The 14,986-nt window shown below is 43.5% G+C and overlaps 1 protein-coding gene across 3 annotated transcripts in view; it reads left to right on the top strand.

The window, feature by feature from the left end:
* The first annotated feature begins 284 nt into the window (after positions 1-284).
* The window catches only part of LOC121269195 (SRC kinase signaling inhibitor 1-like), a 329,853-nt gene continuing 315,151 nt past the window's right edge, over positions 285-14,986 (top strand). For all 3 annotated transcript variants that reach the window (XM_041173731.1, XM_041173730.1, XM_041173729.1), the window contains exon 1: positions 285-508. The gene's annotated coding sequence lies outside the window, so the exon portion shown is untranslated. The remainder of the gene's footprint in view (positions 509-14,986) is intronic.

Below are 14,986 nucleotides of genomic sequence, written 5' to 3'. Positions count from 1 at the left end.
ACTGAAAGGACAAAAAAAAAGCTAAATGAGCAGCACATCTAATTAAAGCCAGGAGTGGATGGGGTGGGGTTAAAGGACTGAGCAGAAGGAAATAAATCAAGCTCTACTGCAAAGGCAGCTAAAAACGCAGAGGACTGCAGCTAAATGCTGTGCAGTAAAAAAGCACAGTGTGTGTATGTGTGAAGACAGGTGGAGTAGTGGTAACCATGGAGAGTGCTCACTTCCTTTTTTAGGAATGCAGTGATATCACGTTGCAAAGGTCAGTATTGTGAAAGACATTCAGCGCCGACTTCCCGGGTGTGCCGTTAGCTCAATACGACACCACCCCCAAAAAAGAGCCTCAGATGTTGTAAAGGATAAAACACTACGGGAGTTTTCTTTCAAAAACGGCCTGGCAGACAGAATGCTCCGGTTGCCAGAGCGATCATTGTCACTCAGACGGATTCCTGTAGATGGCTGAACGGACTCCAGGGGTTTCTCTTTTAACACAATCCCTGTTGCTGTCCAGGTAAGATCTGGACTCACCTTAACTTCTTGACGTGCTAGCTGTGTGCTTGAGCAACCAACTTTGGTCTTTCATGCTTGATTGCAGCTGTCTGTGGAATGACAGATCTTGTAGAAATTGTTCGCTTAACTCCAGCAGTGAAATTTTAAAAAAAGAACTGTTCCTTTGGGTGAGTGTCATGTTGATTTAAAGGTGGACAGTCATTATTAATGATCATTAACATATAGTTGTTAGCCCGGAGTGTGTCATGTGAGGTTACTTCGGTCCCTGGGCAATGCTTCCAGTGACTTTATGAACAAACAGAGCAAAGTTTTGACAGTTTTATGTAGCATTTAGAACCCAGAACTTCTCTTGCAGCTCAGGGTTCAGCAGGTAACAGGTAGTCAGGATAAGTGGCAATCTAATCCAAGGTGTTCCGTAGGTTTTTAGGTAGAATACTGGATATCTGGGGGCTGTGTCTCAAATTGGAATCAAATTACAAAGTTCCGAATGTTTATGTATGAAGTAAATTGCAGGTTGGAATCCAATTGATCAATTTGAAGGGTCTACATAGGTATATGGGAGTGGATCACAGGCTGAAATCTAACCGTGGGATTCAAATAAGATTGTAAGCTGAGAATTGGTGTTTAGAACTGTCCTGAACCCTTAAATTTAAATTATTTGGATGTACACATAAAAACATAAATATATATGCATTTGTGACAACGTACACGTACCCCACATTTAATCAGTCTCAGGATACACCCTGACAACTTGCCTCAATGTTTACAGAGGATGTGAGGGACACCAGCACACAGCCTCATTCCTCCAATAGGTGGACACATGAAGCCTCAACATGAACTCTGACTCTTGGGTTTTGAGACAGGGATCCTCTTGTAAATACACAGAAACAGCAAGTGTTTCCCAACAATTTACGGTAGCACCTCATTAACATTCTTTCGTTCCATTTCCCATTTTGTTCAGCAGCCAGGCAAATAGACAACCCGGCTGGCTAGGTGGGAGGGAATGCCAAAAGCAGTCAGGCACAGCTAGGACTCTGTGGGGGACAGTCCTTTGCAAGCGGGGTTGGAGAAAGATGGATGAGAGATCATTGGAGGAATGAGCGGGAGGCTTGCAATCGAGGCTGTGGAGGAAATGGGGAGGGAGGCCGGGGACTGGGGCTGTGCAGGAGGAGGGGAAAGCTGTGTAGAGGAAACACTCCTGCTCTTGGCACACAAGGAGTACTGAAACATCATCTTCCCCTGGGGAGCTATCTCCCTTTCACTGCTGGCTTTCCCAATCTTGGGAAATCGGGCTTGCAATTGCACTGTGATTTAAATATGTTAACAAAGAATCCACAGCGTGTTCCTTGGGCATCCGGATATCAGCCGCCATGACAGAGCCAATGGCCACAGTGAGGGTGTCAGTTTTGTATTTAAGTCTTTGAACTTGTCCTCCCCATGACCCCCCTGCCTGTCAGTGGCGAGGCTATGGGAGAGGTAATATTGAGGCCTTAGTGCCGTTTGTTTACACAGGTTGTTTAAGGATTCCCAAACCACCAGCTCTATGTTTATTGAGAATTAACTTGCAGTTGAAACAAGAATCTGGGTCTCTTAGACATAGGATATGATGAGTTCTACAGCCTTTGCAGCATCCACATAAAATAATTATAATGTTCTAACTGAATCCTGCTGTTCTTGTCACTTTGTTTGGTGTAATTTACATTCAGCAACACCTTTATTACTAGGAGTTATTGGTTGCTTTGTCCAGGGAGTGTTTTGGAAAATAAATTATCATTTTGTGTGGCAAGTCTTAAAGATCATGGCAGAATTTGTCACGTGACAGAAAGTTTGTGCCTAAAGTCCATAGTTACATTGTACAATTGGAAGGAAAGGCCAGTGTCATGGAGACCTCCATGTGGATGTTGGATAACATTTCCTGTTTGTTACTTTCAAGAGGGATCTTGCCTCAATTACCTTTTTAAAGGGCCAGTCTTATTATTAAGATTGCCACTGCTTTGAGGAACAAGGTTATTTATTGGGTGTACCCATTCTCCTACTGAGATTCTGATCTGAGCACTGCTGTAGGGTTATGCCAAGCTAAGAGACCATCCAGAGTGAGGGTCCTGGCAATCTGCAAAGATATAGCCTGCTTGCAGTCTGAAGAGATTATCGTAGAATAGGGAAGGCAAAGTTTGGATGGAAAGGAAATTCTGAGCCTCAAACATACCCTCAAGTAACAGAATATTTCTTTATATGTGGCAGAACGGAATACAGGGATAAGTGGATTGTCCCATGTGGCTAGACATATATTCCCTAGCATTGAGATGAATGAGAGGTTATCTCACTGAAATATATGAAGAAATTTGTTTGCAGTGGTGCTATGCAAACTTACATCGATTCCCTTGGGCAGGCAGTGCATATTTCACAACAAAAACAAAAATACCTGGAAAAACTCAGCAAATCTGGCAGCATTGGTGAAGAGGAACACAGTTGACGTTTCGAGTCCTCAATTATATTTCACTACTGACTTACTGATAAGGTGTTCTTCAATAACATCAATGGAGCATTTGCTGTGTAAACAACTTTCTCCTCAAAGTTTTTAAGAGACTTGACAGAGTAGATGCTGAGAGGTTGGTTCTCCTGGTTAGGGAGTCTAGAACCAGGGGTCACAGTCTCTGGACAAGAGATCGACCACTAAGGACTGAGTTGGGGAGAAATTCCTTCACTCTTTGCTCTGAATCTTTAGAATTTCCTATACAGAAAGCCATAGATGGGCAGTCATTGAATATGTTCTGAGATCGACAAGTATTTGGATACAAAGGAAATCTTGGGATATGGGGATAGTTCAGTAAGGTGGAGTTGAGGTAGAAAATCAGCCATGATCTTACTGAATGGTGGAGTAAGCTTGGCCTACTCCTGCTCCTATTTCTTCTTATACAATACAAGGCAGAGAAAATTGTGGTCAAACTGTACAGGACTTTGATCAGACCACATCTTGTGTACTGTGTTCACACCTGTCTCCAAGACCCGATGGAGAGTGCAGAGATGATCCAGGATCCCCAGTGTTAAAGATGTGAAGAAATTTGGGGATTTCTAAGTTGAAAGGAGTTGTCTGAGAGGTGGTATTATAGAATTATGTGAGTTTAAGGAGTGGAAAAGGTACATCTGAAATATTTCTGTAAACTAAATTGGAAAAGTAAAGCGAGTAGCAATTTCAAACTAGTAAAAGATAAATTAGGGACTGATATCAGCAAGTCCTATTCACACAGAGAGTGAACAATGCAGCAGATGGACTTCCAGATACAACAGTACAGCTGAAAAGTCTGGAAAATAAGAAGCGATTGGATACTGCAAGATTGAATGCTGCAACAGGGAATTCTCAGGAGTTTTTGGGATGGATCAATGAAGGTGGGCCTAATGGTCATCTTCATGTGTAATTATCTGGTAGCCATGTGTTATTGAGATCTTTAGATTCAATGCTCCCCTCTCCCCATCAACACCATCACCATCAGTTAATTCTACTTCTGATATTCAAAACATTTCTAAGCTGAGTGCTTAGTGCATTAACAGGGGAACAGAGTTTGAGAAGTCCCAGAATATCTCAGCATGAGGAAGCAACCAATTTCCAATTAACGAAGTAACATTGGGTCAGAGATTGCATCTTGTGGAGTGTGCATTCAGCGTAGTGAAAAGAGGAATTCTCAAGTCGATAGATGCTATGATCGCAGCTTTGTAGGTTCTGCTCGGATTGATGAGTTAAATGGTTTTCCTCGTGTGTATTCATTCATCTTGTGATCTGTATCTTCAGCTCTTTCACAAGAAAAAACAAGACTTGCATTTATATAGTGTCTTTCATGTTTGGGGCGTTGTTTAGCTCAGATGGCTAGATGGACAGTGTGTGAGATGCAGAATGATGCCAACATTGTGGGTTCCATCCCTGTACTGGTGGTTCAAGGCCTGTCTCACCTTGCCCCACGCTTGCAAAGTGGCATTCTCAAACTATATGTAACCAATTCTCTCTGTAATGGAGAGAGATGCCTATAATCCTTTGTGGACTCTGGCTAATTACCTTCATGGCTACAAGATGTTCCAATACACTTAACAGCCAATGAAGTGCCTTATGAAGTGTAGTCACTCTTGTAAACATGACAGCAATTTGTGAACAGCAAGATCCCACAATCAGGTATTTGATAATCTGTTTCCCAGTGATGGTGATTGAGGGATAAATATTAGCTAGGACACCAGGGACAGCCCTCCCACAGCTCCTGCTCAAAGCTGTGCCCTGGGAATTTTTAATTAAACACCTGAGAGGACAGATGAGCCTCTTTTTCAAAATGTATTTGTTCATGGGATTTGGGCATCACTGGCTGGGCCAACATTTATTGCCCATCCCTAATTGCCCTTGAGAAGGTGGTGGTGAGCTGCCTTCTTGAAACGGTGCAGTCCATGTGGTGTAGGTACACCCACAGTGCTGTTAGGGAGGGGGGTTCTAGGATTTTGACCCAGCCTCATCCAAAAGAAGCACCTGAAACAGTGCAGCACTCCTTCAGTGGGTGTGTCTGCTGTGTTTTTTGTGCTCATGTCACTGGATTGGGACTTGAACTGATGGTCTCACTCAGCAGCGAGAGTGTTGAGCCACAGTGAACACCTTTTATGCTCACGAGCTCCATTTTAATAAGAGAGAAATATAAGTTTGAAAGGAAATTTGGTTATGAAGGATTTGCAATGCAATGGCGCTGCCAATGGTCTTCCTCGTCATCAGTGGTCCCTTGGAATTGAGGATGACATCCATCAGGCTTCAGATGACTGAGGAGCCCATTTCTGGATCCACATGTTCTTCCGCAGTGGGGGCATGTTGTTGCACAGAGGCTAGCCTCCTCCCAGTTCAGGGTGAGCAGAGGGCACCCTGAAGGGGACTTCTCAATCGCAGGTGCAACTGCCAAAAGGCACCCCTGACCCAATGCAGGTGCCTGAAAACCGTCACACGTTCGCTGCCTGTGTTTGGGATCTTGGCTAAGAGCCTCCAGGTATCACAGCCCTGCCCCTGTCGCCAATCCTCCATCACCACAGGGCTTTTTGCTTAATGGAGGCTTGCGCATGGCATAGTTTAGTGTAGGGGCTCCAGTACGCTGCCAGGTTCCACGTGGTCTTGGTGGCTGGTGGATGGTCAGTGGCATGGCGGACCACGATGCCTAGGGCAACTTCCCCATTGCAGCTTTTTTTTCACCTTTTGCAGCCTTTGGGGCCGCAGCTCTCCTCCATCTGCTCTGCCGTTGAGGACTTCTTGGATCATTCTTTGTCTGGAACCTCCCCCTCGACCTTACCACCATGGGAGACCCTACCAGGAGCGAGAGCTCCAGACTGCATCGCTCTCGGGTTCACGGGGATATGCAAGCCTCTCCACCACGGCAACCTCGGAAAGGAATGGTCTTCCTAGACTTTGATAGCACCGCAGCCTCATAGACAAACTGCTAGTTCTAGAAGAGTGGAGACCCTCCAAACACAGGAGCATGGGGCACATCCTAGACATCCTTTGCCCCACTATTGACAGCGTGCCTTCAGCTGACTTGTTCCTAAGTGCTGTGTTTTCTTTCCTAAACCTAAACCTCTCCACATCTCTCTCTTCCTTTTAAGAGCATCCTTTAGCCTTCCATCTTTAACCAAAGTTTCAGTGATCTCTCCTCCTTTGACTCAGCATCATTTTTTTGTCAAATAGCGCTCCTATCAACCACCTAGGGATGGTTTTCTATCTTAAGCACAATATATGCAAGCCTTTATTGTAAGTATAGACTACAATACAGGCTGCCATGATGGTTTACCTCTTGCTAAGCTGTACTCAGGTGAAGTTTCAATGGATCGGTTGTGGGTGATGACATGGTATCAGGCTGTTTGCCCAGTTTCCAGTTGGTCGTTCCTGACTCTGTATAATCTATCCTGCAATCTAAACGAGGGCAACAGTGTGTTGTGTTATATCATTGTTGGGGTTACTAATTATCTGGTATGAACTGTTAAAAGGAAGAACTACTTTCATTATATGGGTTTAAGAGGTTACACATTCAGCAGTTTACTAACTCCCAATGATGTACAATCTTCATAGTCCAAGTAATTGACAAAAACAATCCTGTAGATTAATGCCTCCAGTCTGGACCTATTTGCTTCATTGCAGCATTGGCCCAAGTCTCAGTGTTTTTAATGTTGTGTTAGTGACGCACTCCATTATTGATGTGAACATTGGCCACCAAGTTTAGAGGATTAAAAGCAAAGAACTGCGGATGCTGGAAAATCAAAAACAAAAACAAAAACAGAAATACCTGGAAAAACTCAACAGGTCTGGCAGCATCGGCGGAGAAGAGCACAGTTGACGTTTCAAGTCCACATGACACTTCAACAGAACTAAGTAAAAATAGGAAAGGGGTGAAATATAAGCTGGTTTAAGGGGGGAAAAGCCTTAAACCAGCTTATATTTCACCCCTTTCCTATTTTTACTTAGTTCTGTTGAAGGGTCATGAGGACTTGAAACGTCAACAAGGAATATTGACTATCTCAGTGCACTCCTGGCTGTCCTCCTATATTCCACCCTACATAAACTTGAGGTCATGCAAAATACTGCTTCCTGTGTTCTAACTCACACCAAGTCCTGTTCCCCTTTCACTCCTGTGACCTACATCAACTCCTAGTTTTGATTTTAAAATTCTCTCATCATTGTTTTCAACTCCCTCCCTGGACTCACCTCTCCCTGTCCCTGTGATCTCTCCAGCCCCACAATCCCCGGAGGTATCTTTGCTCATCTAATTTTGGTCTCTTAAGCATCCAGAGTTTTAATTGCTCCACCATTGGTGGCTGTGTCTTAAGGGGTCTCGCCCCTAAGCTCTGGAATGCCTTCTCTAAACTGCTCCACCTCTCTAACCTGCTTTCCTCCTTTAAGACACTTCTTAAAACCTAACTCTTAACCAAGCTTTTGGTCATCTGATCCATTATCTCCTTATATGCTTGGTGTCATATTTTGCTTTATAACATTCCAGTGAAAGTCCTTGGAATGTTTTATGATGTTAAAGACTAGAATATCTTTATAAGGTATTGTTGCTGATTAAGAGATACACTGTGAGTTGTGAATCTCCAGAACTTGCTGTTGATTTGTTACAAACAAACAGCATCTCAAGTTCCTCATTATTTTTAACCATCTGCTGGATTTTCATGTTAATTGCCTATTAAAGTCACAGCAGAAAGTTAGGGATCAGCCAGTCAACATTTCCAGACCAGGAAGGAAACTATTCCAAATGTTGAGTCTTATTCCTGCAGAGAATAAGTTCCTAGAAATGTAAAATATTTTCAATTTTATATATTTTAATTGTTTTCTTGCTCTTTTCTGTTTCTCTTTTTCTCTTTCTTTACCTCTCTTTATTTCTCTTTCTGTTTCTGATTTGACGTTAATTCACCCCATTTTCTTGTCCATTGTTCCTGATTCCTTCTCTATCCTTAATTGTCATTGGTTAATCAGACAGATTCATAATCCTATCATTTTCTAAGTTCCTAGATGCCCTGTTGTCCTCACTGTGCCACTGGCTATTAGTTCACACTCTATCAAGTTGCTGCACAGATATCTTTCAAGGGTGCAGGAAGAAGTCTAATAGGTACATGATGTCTAATTCCAGCAAGATCTGGCCTGTTAATGCAATGCGACTCGTATTATGAGAATGTCTCAATTTTGAAACAGGGCAGAACTGCAGTAATAACAGCTGTTAGCGTCAAGGAAACCTTGGGACTGAGATCGCTTATCAAAAAGAATGCAATCTATTGAAGTCCATTAAAGTACAGATGGCTTCGTTTATTTTTAAAAGTCAGGCTCATTAATATTTTAAATCTAAATGGGTGGAGCCTCCTTATCTAATTTTAAAATGGAGTCATTCTGGTTTAAATAAAACCCTGCTCTTTAATTTTGCTGTCAATATTCAGTCTGTTGTAGACTCTATCAGTTCACTGAACCTCCCTGATAGTGATCAGTACATTACTGCTTATTGCACTTCCAGCAAGGCGCTTCAAGAGTAATTTCCTGTTTGGAATGAGTAACCCCTGACCTTTGTACAGTTTTGGGAATACTTACAATGAAGGGTGAAATTACCTTCATGGGGGAAAAAAAAGAGGTTGACCTTGGTTAAAGGCGCAGCATTTCCACAATCAGGCAGCAACATTTTTTTTGTTGTTTGGGAGGGGTTTGTGGCCCTGAAATTGGGACAAATGAGTGGACACTGCGTCCCATCTTTATCAATAATTGTTTATCAAATCTTATTGTTCAGATGTTTCCCCTTTAAGGGGGAGATGGAAAGGCACCGTTGAAAAATCTTTCCAGAATTAACGAGCTGGCAGTGGGAGCGGGGAAAGTTCCCAGCTCAGCCCACCCACCTTGGGAGAAAGTGCCAGCAAAGACAGGATTTGCATTCCCAGGGGAGGCAGGTGCAGGCATGGGGGAGTGGGGCATCATGTGGGATGGGTGGGGAACATGCCATGGCATGGGGAGTCATGAGGAGGACCTTTGAACTTTTAAGATGTTCCCTCATGCAGACTATGATTCCTGATATCTCTAAGGTGCCATGAACCATGACTCTTTGAAAAGCTGGCCCAACTCCATGAAAATTGTGGAGGATTGGTACAAGGCGACGTGATTGAAACATATAAGATCCTGAGGGGCCTTGACAGGGTGGATGTGGAGAGGGTGTTTCCTCTTGTGGAAAAATCTAGTACTATGGGTCACTGTTTAAAAATACGGGGTCGCCCATTTAAAACAGAGATGAGGCGAAATTTTTTTATTCAGCGGATCGTATGTCTTTTGAACTCTGCTTCCACCACCTTTTCAGGAAGAGTGTCTCTGAATAATTTTAAGGCACAGGTGGGTAGATTCTTGGTAAGCAAGGGGTTGATAGGTTATTGGGGGTAGGGTGGGATGCAGAATTCAGGTTACTATGAGATCAGCCATGATCTTTATAAATGGCAGAGCAGGCCCGAGGGGCTGAATGGCCTACTCCTGCTCCTTGTTCATACGTTCATATCTGCCTATCCCCACAATGGAGCCAGCCAGGTCAGGAAAGCAGGGTGCGGTATCGCAGCCCCAACCAGCCCACACCCTTAAAAGGCATTCTCAAAACTTGGAAACCCTAGGAATGGGGTTGGGAATTCCATGATTGGGACCTGTCAACATGTTTAAAAGGGCTCCAAAGTCATCATGTCTTGGCGAAAATTCAGCCCAATAACTTAAAGATGTACTCACATGCAAAGCATTACTCAGTACTATGGCAAATTAACTGTGCATGTTGCACAACCTCAAATTTTATTGTGGTCATTTGTAACCATTGACCTCTTGAAGCTCTGGAGATGCAGATTTTGTACTATTCCCTTTTTGTGAACTTTTGAGTGCAGAGTGAGTGAATCAGCTGATGCTGAATCAGCTGAATGGCGCCAGTCTTGTACAAATCCAGGCGGGGTGCAGAGTACAGAGTGGGCGGGGAGAAGGAATGAGGAGTCATTTGAGATTTTTTTCACTCTGATTTAGAAAATGAGTGAACTAGAAACGAGGACATGATGCGGGGAATTGAAATGATGTGGTTTTCCTGCGCTGTTTTCCTCTTAAAGGGGTACTGCTGCTTTCATGCATGAAAACCCTTGATTCTCACTCCCCTAAAAAATTCCCATGATCTCTCACCTCTGATATTTTTGTAGCTCTCTCTCAAACCTTTGCCCTAACTTACCTGCCCTTGAAAACTATCTCCTTGAAGATGCCTTTGGTTTCCTCCCAGTCAGTGAATAATGTCGCAACACTGAAATCATGTGTGTGCCCTCAGCCCACCCTTCAATTCTTCTTGTTTCTAGCTCATTGACCTCCTTATCCTCTGGAAATCAGTTAAACATTATTCAGAATACCTGTTATAGAATAAATACAAGTTCCTGCTCGCGTTGCTATCTTAATCATGACATCATTTACAGGCAGTGCAATCATGCATTTGATGATGTGCAATAGCATTTAGCATTTAAATGCACACGCTCGCACATACACAGGCACACACATGCGTGCGCGCGCACACACACACACACACACACACACACACACACACACACACAGACACAGGATTTCAGTGTTTGTGAATTGTTTTTCGGGCAATAAAGAATTGACGCACTGCTTTAAGATGTACCCATGAACAGGCTCCCACCTCTACCAGCAGCTCCAAGCCTTCAGAAACACTGCAGTTTGTTACTGGCGTTATTTACTGATTTGCTGATTCAGAGAATATGCAGACGTTTCTTTTGGAGTGTCGCAGATGTGGTTGTGATACCGGAATGGTTCAGTGTTGCGGGTAGGCCTTGATGCCAGAGGGGATCGGTTTCTGGGACACTGCAAGAATTTAGAGCTTTTCAAGGCTAATTTCCTGGACCTGCCGTCAGTGCCTCTCACAGGAAATGTCACCTGCTCACCCCAATCTGAAACTCCCTTACACCAAACCTTTCTAGCTATCACTGGTTAATTGGTCAGACTTCTATTTTTTTTAAAATTTCCCTTCAATTATGTTTTCAAAGGTCCTGGTATCTAATCATCACCTCCTTTTGGCACAACCAAGCTGAAGCCGCAGTTTTCACCATGCCCTGCCACCCTTAGGTGCCATTTGTGGCTAGCTCCTACAGGTGTGCAGAACCATGCCACTCAAAATGTTAGTAGGTTTAAGGTGAAATGGGTTGACAACCATATTAAGATAGTAGATGGTGACTGAAGCTAAGTGCTAAAATCACCAACATTCGTTGCCAGACCTGGTTACAACATATTTGGTACTAATCTAGTACACTGATAAAACTTTTTTTTGTAATTTAAATAAACTAAACATGGGGCAAATTAGATTCTACAAGTAAAACTGTCTGTTTTACTTTTGCGCAGAAAGGCTACCGCAGCCCCCTGCCTTGCAACTGCACATCTCATTAAATCCCCAGAAGTTTTGGCCCTTAAATCTGTCTGTGTGTGTTTAGCAGCAGTGAAGTTTTACACAGAATCTGTATGACTCCACTTGCTTGAGAGAGATCAATAATCACCGGCACTTTTAGTCTTAGTTTTCCCCTCTTCTCTTAACTAAATACAGAATATTTCAGCTCCGCAAAGATAATTAATCGTCTGTGCTGCCCCACTTTAAACACAAGTCACTATTCGGAAGAAGATTTTGTGGTTTTCTGTATTAAAGAGATCACGTTTCAAACTGTATAGTGTCCTGGCTGAGTGTCCTGCATCCATTTCTAGGCACTGAGGCACAGAGAGTCATAGAATGATATAGCACAGAAAGTGGCTACTTGGCTCATTGTGCCCCTGCTAGCTTGTGTCGATTATCTTAAAATTTGTCCCCTCTTGTTAGTGACCCATCTGCCATTAGAAACAGTATCCCCTTATTTACTCTATCAAAACCCTTGCACCTCTATAGAATCTTCCCTTAATCTTCTCTGCTCTACGGAGAGCAAGCCCAGCTTCCAAAGGCTCTCCATATAAGGGGACCTTACCCACAAGATAAGATGGTTAATAAGATGGAAAATTAACAGGACTATTCTGGGGTTGGTGGTGAACTGATTGCACCAAATCATTGCAGAATGAACTCCAGAGGGAGGCTGCCTCACTTGGGCTTGACACCAATGGCAGTCCATGTCTAGTTTCTAGCTCGGTTTAAACACTGCACATTGGGGTTCATTGGAACTCTGCACTCTCTATAAACTTACTTAATGAAAAGATTTTGAGAAAGTGGATATTCCTGTTCAGTGAAAGGCACACAGCAAACTCCTTTAATTCACAGAAGGCAAAAGAAACAAGGCTGCGAATTGTAAATCGATTGCATATCTGCCAATCGAAGAGGACCACCAAAAGCAACTGGTGGGGCCTTTAATCCAAGGAAGTAAATTGTAGTTGCAAACGTGTGTGCTTGAAAACTGGTGTTAATCTCAAGCTGACATTAGTTTTGAGCTGGTACTATTAGGACTTGCTAGGTTTACGCCGGCCTTAGTCATAGGCTGGCGCTGGTTGTGGTTAGTCACTGGCTGTGGACTTGCATTAGTAGTAGGCTGGCATTAGTTGAGGGTGTCAGACATGACCTGACCTTAGCCACAGGCATTGTTCCCACTACACTGGGTGAGTGTGCAGTCATGCAGCAACCTGGAAGGTACTTTCCACAGGCCGCCTTCTGGGCTAGACACCATGCGAAAAACTAAAGGTTCCACACATTGAACAAAACTGGCCGTACACTACAATGAAACTTTACAATAGTGTTGGTCACACGCTAGTGGTATTTACTTGCAAAGTCACAGGCTGGCCATAGTGGGGGCATTAGTTAGTTGGTGAATTCACAGCCTGGGGTTAGCACTAGTTAAGGGCTGTCCTTATTTTTCAACTTTACAAGCCACTTGGCAAGCAAAGCTGTTCAGCTCATGCAGATACATTGAATCAGTTAAGACTGAACACTAAACTCCCTTAACCCAGTGACATAAACTTTATCTCTTTTGTTTTCATGGCAGTGAAGCCTTTCCAATTAAACAGCGAGCACTGAAAGAATTTGCACTGCTTAAGGACTCTTTGGAATTTCATTCCTGGATCAATTTGTTGCTTTTCCATATACTCAGGTTGAGAAGGAGCAAGTTTGTATTAAGTGTTAGGGCCTTTTTTTTTATGGAAGTTCTCCACAGTGGCCGTTATTAGTGTGGTGGTTTGGGAACCATCTTCCTTTTCAACTGTGACCATCTGCAGAGTTCCTATGGCGTTGAACGAGCTGGAAGCAAGTCCTGTTTTTGATCTGATGCCAAGGACAGTGAGTGGAATCTTGTGAAGCTGATGGGGGTCCTGCATCACCTCTTTTCAGGAAGGTCTGCCACATCATGTGCCACTCAGGCACTTGGCATGCCAGCGGTGGGCCTTTCCCCGGGATCAAGGACCACGAGCAGAAGTCCCACCCACCAAGAGCTGCCAGCCAATCAGAGGGCAACAACTCTATTTAGTGGCTGCGCCACCAGGGAGGTGATGGCTGCTGCCGGTATGATACCCAGTCAAGGCTGAGCATCATCGCTGGATCCCAGGCTAAGGATGAGTGATGATAGGAGATGGAGGTCAGTAGCAAGTGCAGGTGTCTATCAGGGCAGAAAGGCCACTTTCTTATTTTGCCTGGTGACTTTGTCTCCGGTTTCTAACAGACTGACCTGATATAAACACAGAGAATGTAAGGGACATTCTACAAACTGGCACCATGCTCTTCCAGAAAACACATCTCAGCATTTGTTGCCATTATTATCTCTTCTCAAAGGCATTCACAAGTTAGTTGGAATGCAATGATCGTTATGCTGAGAGATCAAATTCATTTAAATGAACCCACATGACCTTCGGAACAAAAATAAACTGTTTTATTTGAATTTATTTTGTTGTGTATTCCTCAGTTTCTGTCTCATCAAATCACGAACTCTCCCAAACTATCTGAAGACCTTGGAGGTACATGATGTCATTGATCTGACAACTGGCAAATGGCATGTTGTTGTTTGTTGCAAGGGAAATGGAATATAAAAGTAGTGATGTTTTGCTACAGTTGTACAGGGTGTTGATGAGACCACATCTGGAGTACTGTGTATTGATTTGGTCTCCTTGTTTAATAAAGGAAAGAATTGCATTGGAAGCAGTTCAGAGAAGGCACCCAACTGATAACTGGAATGGGAGGGGGGGACATTATTTTATGAGGACAGGCTGGGCCTGTATCTATTGAAGTTTAGAAGATTTAGAGGTGATCTTATTGAAACATGTAAGATCCTGAGGGGAATTGACAGGGTGGATGATGAAAGGATGTTTGACCTTGTGGGAGAGACAAGAACTAGGAGACAAAGTTTAAAAATAAGGGGACTTACATTTAAGACAGAGATAAGAATTTTTTTCTCTCTGAGGGTCATGAGCCTTTGGAATTCTCCTCTTCCCCAGAGACTGGTGGAGCATGGTCATTGAATAGTTTTAAGACAGAGATAGATAGATTCTTGACTAACAAGGGAGTCAAAGGTTATCGGGGATAGGCAGGAATGTGGAGTTGAGGCCACTATCAGATCAGCCGTGATCTTATTGAATGGCGGAGCAGACTCGAGGGGGTCGAATGGCCTACTCCCGCTCCTGGTTTGTATGTAACTTCTAGTTTTCCTCTACAGATTTCCCCAGCATCCCTTGGAGCTCTCTGCAGTGCCGGGACGCATTACTCACTTTGTAGTAAAGTGTTCTGATTAGAAGTAAACAGGACACTGCAAAAATCCTTGTTTGTGCCCAGTTGAAGGGACATTCTGATCTCAGCAGACAGGGTCACAACAGCCAATCTCAAACCACTGCAATTTTGTATTAATGGCCTAAAGAGGAGAGGGAATTGAGCCTGAAAGTCCACACACATCACCATAAGAGTGGTCTGCATGGTAACTAGATATCATTTGGAAGAGCTATTGTGTAATTGAACGCCACGGCACTCATTACAGCCAC

This window comes from Carcharodon carcharias, chromosome 23 (genome assembly GCF_017639515.1).
Source record: "Carcharodon carcharias isolate sCarCar2 chromosome 23, sCarCar2.pri, whole genome shotgun sequence".
Taxonomy (NCBI): Eukaryota; Metazoa; Chordata; class Chondrichthyes; order Lamniformes; family Lamnidae; genus Carcharodon; species Carcharodon carcharias.
This window is presented reverse-complemented; position numbering and strand designations above follow the sequence as displayed.